Genomic DNA, 9873 nt, shown 5'->3' on the forward strand with positions numbered 1-9873 from the left:
CTATTTCTAATTCAGATTTTCTATTTCTTTTTAAATGAGTTTTGGTAGTTTGTCTCTTTCTAGGAATTCATCCATTTCATCTGGGTTCTCCAGTGTGTAGGTGTACAGTGGTTCACAGCATTTCTTTATAATCCTTTTTATTTCTGAAAGGTCTGTAGTGATGCTTCCCTCTTTCCTTCCTGATTTTAGTAATATTAGTTGGTTTAGCTAAAGGTTTATCAATTTTATTGATCTTTTCAAAGTACCAACTTTTGATTTTGTTGGTTTTCTCCATTGTTTTCTGATCTTCAGTTCTTTTATTTCCACTATAATCTCTATTATTTTCTTCCTTCTGCTTGCTTCGGGTTTAGTTTTCCCTTCTTTTCTAGGGTGGAGTGTTAGGTCATTAATATGAGATTTTTCTTATCTCTAAAATGTAAGTGTTTACAGACATTTCTTTTTATTTATGGTTTGTGTTCAATGCAAATCAATTCCATAACATGAGAAGTTACTATGAATCAGAGCATAAATACACAAACACAACCTCCAATACAAAACACATGTACAGCATTCAGATATGAAGCAAAAGGGAGTGTTCAAAGTGTCAGTGAGGATGTGGAGAAATAGGAAAACTTTGCTTTGCTGGTGGGAATGTAAAATGGTACAGCCACTGTGGAAAACAGTTTGGTGGTTCCTCAAAAAGTTAAACCTAGAATTACCAAAAGAACATAGAATTATCAAGTCTACTCTTAGGTACATACCCAAAAGAATTAAAAGCAGAGACTCAAACAGATAGCTGTATGCCAACATTCATGGCAGCATTATCCACAGTAGCCAAAAGGTGGAAACAACATGTATTGGCTTTCCAGGCTGTTATCAGAAATACCACACAATGGGTTGGCTTCAACAGCAGGAATTTATTGGCTCATAGTTTCAGAGGCCAGAAGGCTGTGCTTTCTCCTGGGGATGGTAACATTCTGGCAAGGCTTGCTTTCTCCCTGAAGACTGCAGCGTTCTGGTGCTGGCTTCTGGCAATCCTTGGGGTTTCTTGGCTTTCCCATCACATGGCCATATCCTCTCCTTTTTCACTTCTGTGACTTTTGGGTCCTCTTTATAAGGCCCCCAGTAATTCAGATTAAGACCCACCAGGCTCAGTTCACCACACATTACACATTAACTAAAATTAACATCTTCAAAGGGTCCTGTTCACAATGTGTTCACACTGTTCACACGTGTATTCACATGAATCAAGATGAGGAACATGTGTTTATTAAGGTACATGATTCAAACAACCCAAGTGTCCATCAAGAAATTAATGGGTAAACAAAATATGGTAGATACACACAAGGAAATATTATACAGCCATAAAAAGAAATGAAGTTCTAATATATGCTACAACATGGATGAGTCTTGAAGACTTCAAGTTGAGTGAAATAAGCCAGACACAAAAGAACAAATACTATATGATCTCACTTACACGAAATAAGTAGAGTATGCAAATTCATAGTCTGAAACTAGAAAACAGGTTACCAGAAGCCAGGTGGGAGAGGGAAATGGGAAGTAATGTTTAAAAGTTTGCTTGTTTGGAACTGTTATGTACCCCAGAAAAGGCCATTTTCTATTAACCCATTTTTCTGGGTACAGACATATTTGGTTAGGTTGTTTCAATTGGGATGTGCCCTACCCAATTCAAGGCAGGTCTTAATCCTTTACTGGAGACTTTTATTAAAGGATAAAAGGGAGAGACACACAGAGAGAGAGAGAGAGAGCAGAGAGATGAGAAATGCCCAGAGAAGCAAGAAGGACCCACAGGAGTTGAGAGAGAGAGAGCTAATGAGACCAAAACCCAGGAGAGAAGGACCAGCGGATGTCAGTAACCATGTGTCTTCCCATGTAACAGAAGAACGCCAGACATTATCAGCCTTTCTTTAGAGAAGATATCCTCTTGTTGATGCCTTAATTTGGACATTTTCATGGCCTTAGAATTGGAACTTGTAACTTAATAAATCCCCACTGTTAAAAGCCAACCCATTTCTGGTAGATTGCATTCCAGCAGCTTTAGCAAACTGAAATAATTGGTTTATGTTTGAGGTGATGGAAAAGTTTTGGCAATGCATGATATTAGTGGAGGCATGACTTTGTGAATATAATTGACACCACTGAACTGTGTATTTGAAAGGGGATAAAAAGGGAAATTTTAGGTTGTATATAAGTTACCACACACACACACACACACACACAAACACACAGAAAGACAAGACACAGAAGAGTGAACCCTTATGTAAACAGTGGGCTAAAATTAATAGCATAATTATATTATTTCATCAATTGTAACAAAAGCAACACACTAATGCAAAATGTTAATAATAGGGAAAACTGTATGTTTGAGAGGGAGTATATGGGAACTCTGTACTTCCTGCATGATTTTTCTGTAAACCTACAGCTGCTCTGATTAAAAAAAAAAAGTCTATTGAGTTAAACTACAGTTATAGCAGATACTATTGTCCTAATACAGAAATTGGTATCAAAAGCTGGATGCTACTCTTAGACAAAAGAAGTAATAAAGACTAAAATAGGGGGCATTGGCTTAGCAGTCAGGGAGTTGGCAGTGTGGAAACTGTTATCAGAGAGGCCAATGTAATTCAGTGGCAAAACATTTGGTTCAATTGTCTCCCGTGATGACTTGGAAGATCAACCAGATATCGCCTGAACCCTTAGAGCAGGGGAAGATGCTGTCAAACAGAATGCTAATAGTGTACCTTGGTTGTAACTGGTTACGTTTATCCAAGTATTAAAAGAAAGATACACTCAGGCAAAAACTGGCCCATTTTCAAGCAAAAGTGAAAGGGAATATAAACAGTCCAGAAATGTGGGGCCTTATGAATTAAGAAAATCCAATTTTCAGACACCATGTAGTGTGAAACAAGACTGAGAAAAGCTTTGAGTGGCAAAGGCCCAGCTCTTTGGCAAAGATCAGATAGGCTGACGAGAAGTGAAGTGAGAGGGCTGTGCAGGTAACAAGGCAAATAGTTCAAATTGAGTTTGCAAATTCTGTTTAATGAAAGAAGTTTGGGTGTGCTTACTTGCACATGCAAACTAACAGGAAACAAATAGAACAGAAGCCCACTCGTGCTTTGAGGGAATTGTATTATCAAAGGAACCATGAGGCAGGATTTAAAAACTGTACACTATTCAGGCATTAAAACAGCCTTCACATCCCCAATCTTGTACGGGTACTGACTCTCCACAAATGGATTGTTCTTTTCCTCTGCTTATCCAAATGTGCAGGCTTCTGGTTCTGTTGGGCATTGGGGTTCTGTGGTGTACACTGCCCAGATCCTACTCACCCTGGCTCCAGGACTGAAGCACTAATTTTCCCAGGTGCATGGATGGTGGACAGGCAGCAGCTCTTAGCTGAGGGCTTGTCCTGGTCTTGCCCTTGGGCATAGAAAGGTGCCTCTCCCAAGGTCATGGCCCTTTTCTCAAGCAACCCACATTCACTGATTGGTCAACATGGAATATAAAGTCTCTGCAGGTTTGTCCCAACTCGGGAAGCTCTGCAAAGACACCCCAGCTCCAGAGATCCCTGTAGGATAACTTGAGATTTCTCTGTGACTGCTTCTCAGTTCAACTTCTTCCATTGCCCAATTTTGCTTCTTTCACTTCCATGAACCCCTCCCGGTAAACCACATAAACACAAACCTCAGTCTCACAGTCTAATTTCCAGGAGACCTGATCTGCAAATGTATTACTTGAACAGAGGAAAACCTGCAGGCAGTGGAAGACAAAGGAGTCTTTGTTCTAGGAACCTGGCGGGAAAGCACCCAGGAAATGGGACTCCGTGAAGGTGTGTTGTGGAGGGTGCAAGCAGGAGTGTGTGTGGTCAGTGAAAAAGCCATGCAGCCCCCAAGGAGGGCTGCTTCCACTGCAGTCAAAATGCACATGGAAAAAGCTCAGGAAACCGAGGACAGTGGACAAAGAGCTCCTCCTAGAAGCAAAATCAGGGCCTCATCAAGGAAATTCCCCCACTGCAAGGGCCAAAGGACCTCACCTTGCCTGCCCAGCAGGGTTTTATCATTACAATGGACTGCAGACTCCAGGGTATCTTTCACCACTACCTTTTCTGAATGGAAGTTTTCATTGCAATTTTCCTATCCCTGCTTGATCATTGTAAATTGCAGGAGGAAGGGTGGGGATAGGGAGAAGAAAAATAAAAAGAAATTCACTCTGAGATACATCATATTAAAACTGAAGAAAAGCAAAGAAAAAGAAAAAAATCTTAAAATCTCCCAGGGGGGAAAAAAAAAGACAGATGGCCTTCAGAGCAGCAGCAGGAAGACAGACAGCTGACATTTGGTGGGTGAACAAAACCGTCTTAAAAAAAAAATGGGTTGATGAAGAAACCTTGAGGGCACTGTATTGAGTTAATTGTCAGACACAAAAGGACAAATATTGTATGGTCTCACTGATATGAACTAATTATAATATGTAAACTCATAGACATGAAATATAAGTTACCAGGACATAGAACAAGGCTAAAAAATGGGGAGCAGTTGCTTATTATTAGCAGAATGTTCAGTTAGGTTGAACTTAAATGTTTGGAAATGGACAGAGGTGATGATAGCACATTATTGTGAGAATAACTAACAGTGCTGAATGGTGTGTGAAAGTGGTAGAAAGGGGAAGTTCAGAATCTCATATGTCACCGGAAGGAAAGTTGGAGGTTAAAGGATGGTAATGTATAAAACAGTGAATCTTGTGGTGGACAATGTCCACGATTAACCGTACAAATATTAGAAATCTCTTTCATGAACTAGAACAAATGTATGACACTATAACTAGAAGTTAATAATAGAGGGATATATAGGGGAAAATATACCTATTGCAAACTATGTATTACAGTTAGTAGAATTTTAACATTCTTTCATCAACAGTAACAAATATGTTGAAGTCTCCCACAATGATCGTGGAAATTTCAATTGCTTCCTTTAGTTTTGCCAGTGTTTCTCTCATGTATTTTGTGGCACCTTGATTGAGTGCATAAACATTTATGATTGTTATTTCTTCTTGTTGAATTGCCCCTTTTATTAGTATGTAGTGGCCTTCTTTGTCTCTCAAAACATCCCTGCATTTAAAGTCTATTTTATCTGAGATTAATATTGCTACTCCTGCTCTCTTTTGGCTGTAGCTTGCATGAAATATTTTTTTCCAACCTTTCACTTTCAATTTTTTTGTGTTCCTGTGTCTAAGATGAGTCTCTTGTATGCAACACATTGATGGTTCATTTTTTTTATCCATTCTGCGAATCCGTATCTTTTAATTGGGGAGTTTAATCCATTTACATTCAACGTTATAATTGTGAAGGCATTTACTGTATCAGCCATCTCTTGTATCAGCCATCTCATCCTTTGGTTTATGTTTGTCATATATATTTTTTCCCTCTCTCTATTAATGTCCTTTAACGTACCCATACTGAATCTCTTTAGTACTGAATCTTTCTCCATGTCTCTCTCTCCTTTCTTTGTTTCTCTGTCTGTAGGGCTCCCTCTAGTATCTCCAGTAGGGCAGGTCTCTTATTAGCAAATTCTCTCAGCATTTGTTAGTCTGTGAAAAACTTAAGCTCTCCCTCAAATTTGAAGGCAATTTTTCTCACTCAGAATTTTAAATATATCGTGCCACTGCCTTCTCACCTCCATGGTGGCTGCTGAGTAGTCACTACTTAGTCTTATGTTGTTTCCTTTGTATGTGGTGAACTGATTTTCTCTTGCTGCTTTCAGAACTTGCTCCTTCTCTTCTGTATTTGACAGTGTGATCAGAATATGTCTCGGAGTGGGTTTATTTGGATTTATTCTATTTGGAGTTTGCTGGGCATTTATGATTTGTGTATTTATGGTGTTTAGAAAATTTGGGAAGTTTTCCCCAACAATTTCTTTGAATACTCTTCCTAGACCTTTACCCTTCTCTTCCCCTTCTAGAACACCAATGAGTCTTATATTTGGATGTTTTATATTATCTATCATATCTCTGAGGTCCATTTCAATTTTTTTGATTTTTTTCCCCATTCTTTCTTTTGTTCTTTCATTTTCCATTCTGTCACCTTCCGGGTCACTGATTTGGAGTTCAGCTTCCTCTAGTCTTGTACTATGAGTATCCAGGATCTTTTTAATTTGGTCAAAAGTTTCTTTAATTTCCATAAGATTGTCAATTTTTTTATTTACTCTTGCAATTTCTTATTTATGCTCTTCTAGTGTCTTCTTGATGTCCTTTATATCCTGTGCCATGTTCTTCTTCATGTCCTTTATATCCTGTGCCATGGTTTCATTGTTCATCTTTAGTTCTTTGATTAATTGCTCCATGTACTGTGTCTCCTCTGATCTTTTGATTTGGGTGCTTGGGCTTGGGTTATCCATATCTTCTGGTTTTTTCATATGCTTTAAATTTTTCTGTTGTTTTTGGCTTCTTGGCATTTGCTGAACTTGATAGGGTTCCTTTAGGGTTTGTAGACCAATTAAAACCCTTATCTCTAACTTGTCGGATCTACAGCTTCGTGGAGTACACTTTCTCTAACTAACCAGCAGGTGGTGTCCACGAGCCACCTATTCCCCTCAAGCCAGTTCTCCCCTGCTTTTTCTTTGTGGTGAGTGGGGAAGTGAGTCTTGTGGGGTCCAATTGGTGTACCAAGCTTGTGTGTGTAGTTGGTGTTGCCCGCCCTGTATATGGGGCATGTGTCTGGGTGGTCAGGGAGTGGGGGCAGCTCTAACAATCAAATCTCCCTGGTGTTTCTAGAGATTTAAAGCTGCAGCAAAAGTCTAATCCTTCAGTTCAGTCCTGCCACAGTTTGTCTCTGCCGCTGATCCACAAGTCCTTGGTATTGGCATATGGCCCCTGAGACTTGTGAGTGGGTCCCTCTTCCAGGCCATGCACCCCCAGGTCCTCTGTTGAGGGATGACTGTGGTATGTCACAGGTGAGTGCCATCCCCCCAGGGTGGTTCTGGGCTGCAGGGCTGTGTAGGGAGGCTCCCAGTCTGCTGAAATGATGGCTGAATGGGGCTTGTTAATTCATACTGCTCCACCTTCCCAACTCTGGGACAACCAGCTGAGGGTGCAGGGAAGGCTAATTTCCACACCCAATTTTGTGGTGTGTGCGTGTGTTGTTGGAAGCACTTCCCATCACACTGGGTTGTCTGGGACAGCTCTGAGCTGTGGGGCTGATGATGGGCAGGAGTGTTCCCTGTCCACTGGGAAGATGGCTGTGAGTGGACACCCCCCTTTTCTTGGGAAGTTGTGGTGTTTAGTGAATTTTATCAGCCACTGGGCTTATTGCCTTGTGTCTCAGAGCTCTCTTAGTTCTGCTTTTGTCTTGACTTGCCCAAATTGCAAGTCCTTGAGGCTTTCTGTATTGGGCTTCTTAGAGTAATTGTTTTAGAAAAAGACAAAAAGATTAAAAAAAAAAAAAAAAAAGAAAGGGAAAGGCCCTCCTTGCAGATCTATTGGGTTATTGAAATGCTAAGAGACAAGGCAATTAGGGCCATTAAGGAATGGTCCAGGGGGCAGAGAGATCAGTTTTTCTTCTGGATTTGCATATGAGCCTGATTGCCTGAGCTCTGCCCTTTTCCGTTCTATGTTCACCAGAACTCCAAAAAGCCTCCGCTTTTATTTTTGGGTTTTTCTTGCTGTTTTTGCTATTCCTATCTCCTCTCCACCAGGCTGGCTTCTCCCGGATTCTCCGGTGTCTGGTCTCAGTCTATCTGTGATTGGAGTTTGGATCAGTAGAATGAGAATCTGATAAGAGCTGCAACTGCAGTTCTCCCTCCTCATTCCCAGCACTGACGGCCCCTCCTCCCACGGGACTGAGCCTGGCAGGGAGGGGCGTGGGTCCCCTGGCTGCAAAAACTTGCAGATTTTGCTAATCTCAGCAGTTCCACATTTTCATGAGTGTTGTATGAAGTATGCCCAAAGTCAAATTGCTCTGTGGTGTCCAGTCCACGCAGTTCCTGGCTTTCTACCTACTTCCCTGGAGGAGTAACTAAAACATACAGCTCACCACTCCGCCATCTTGCCCCACTCCCAACAGTAACAAATGTACTGTACCAGAACTATGAGTCAATAATGCAGAGGGGGTGGTTAGGGGTATGGGAGAATTTGAGTTTTCTTTTTTGTTTTTATTTCTTTTCTGGAGTAATGAAAATGTTCTAAACACTGAAAAAAAATTGTGATGGATGCACAGTTGTATGATGGGACCATGGGCAATTGATTGTGTACTTTGGATAACTGTATGGTATGTGAACAATCTCAATAAAGTTGAATTTTAAAAAAAAGGAATGGAGTTCTGATACATGTGACAACATGGATGAACCTTCACGACATTCAGTTGAGTGAAAAGCCAGACCTAATAGGATAGATGTTGCATGGTTCCACTTATGTGAAATATCTAGAATATGCAAATTCATAGAGACAGAAAGTAGATTACAGATTAACATAGGCAAGGGGAGGCAATAAGTGGGAGTTCATGCTTAATGGGTACAGAGTTTCTGTTTGGGGTGATGAGAAAGTGCTGGTAATGTATGGTGGTGTTAATGGCACAACATTGTGAATGTAACAAATACCACTGAATTATACACTTGAAAGCAATTTAAATGGGAAATTTTATGTTGTATATATGCTTCCACAATAAAAAGTTTAAAAATTAGAATGAGGGCAAAATATAGATTTTTCAGGCAAACAAGACCGGAGAGAATCACACACAGAAGATCCTCACTAAAGGACATTTCTTCAGGCAGAAGGAAAAGCCACAGACGGAAGGCCTGGGAAGCAAGAAGGAATAAAAAGAAAAGAAAACACTAAATCTGTGGGTAAATGTAAGTTGACTTTGTCTAGTGGGTTTTAAAAAACAACGTCAAATTAAACTACACGACAATACTAACATAAATCAGGAGGGAGATAAATGGAGTTAAAAGTTCTGAGATTCCTATAGTACATGGGAGTATGATAAATGTTGTGATTAAGTTTAGACATTGATAAAATAGATACATATATTGTAATTCTTAGGGTAGTCACTAAAAGAATAGAAACAGAGTGTACAACTTCTAAATTAGTAGTGAGAGGAAATGGAATGATTAAAAAAAATCAATTCTAATGAAAGCAAAACAGGAGAGAAAAAGAAACACAGAAGAGATGAGACATAGAAACTACAAGGTAGATTTAAACCCAAATAAATCTAATTAAACGGATCCAAATAAATGTAATTATAGATTTCAGTAAATGTCTGAATATTCCAGTTAAAAGACAAATATTGTCAGATTGAATTTTTAAAATACAATCATATGCTATTTATAAGAGACTGATCTAAAACAAAATCGAACATAAATGGATAGAAAAAGATATACCATGCAAAATTAATCAAATGAAAGGTGGTTTGCATATTAAGATCCAACAAGAGAGACTCTGAGAGAATAAGCATCTTTAAAAATAAATAAATAAATAAATAAATATATAAATAATATAAAATAAAAATAAATATTACCCCAGCGGCGATGTTGTGCTGTGGGCAAGAGAGATGGCTTTATAAACCCTGGAATGAGGTTCTCTTGCCCGAGGTATCAGCTGTGCAGAGCCCCTGGGGGGCAGCCACTGTCACCATGTCTGACCAGGAGAACATAATCCTTCAAAAAGACCAAGGACCATCCTTTAGAGCCAGTGACAGAAATCTGATTCTGTGCCCTCCTTTAGTCTAATCTCACCTCACAGCAAAGCAAAGTGCTGATAAAGAACCAGAAGATTAATCCAAAAGGACACCATTCCAGACCCTGCGGTTGCAAGATTGCCTCAAAAGCATGAAACATCAGGTATCTTTCCTCCCAGCCTCTTGATATTGTTTTGTTATTGAGGAAGTTT

The sequence above is a fragment of the Choloepus didactylus genome, chromosome 6, assembly GCF_015220235.1.
Source record: "Choloepus didactylus isolate mChoDid1 chromosome 6, mChoDid1.pri, whole genome shotgun sequence".
NCBI lineage: Eukaryota > Metazoa > Chordata > Mammalia > Pilosa > Megalonychidae > Choloepus > Choloepus didactylus.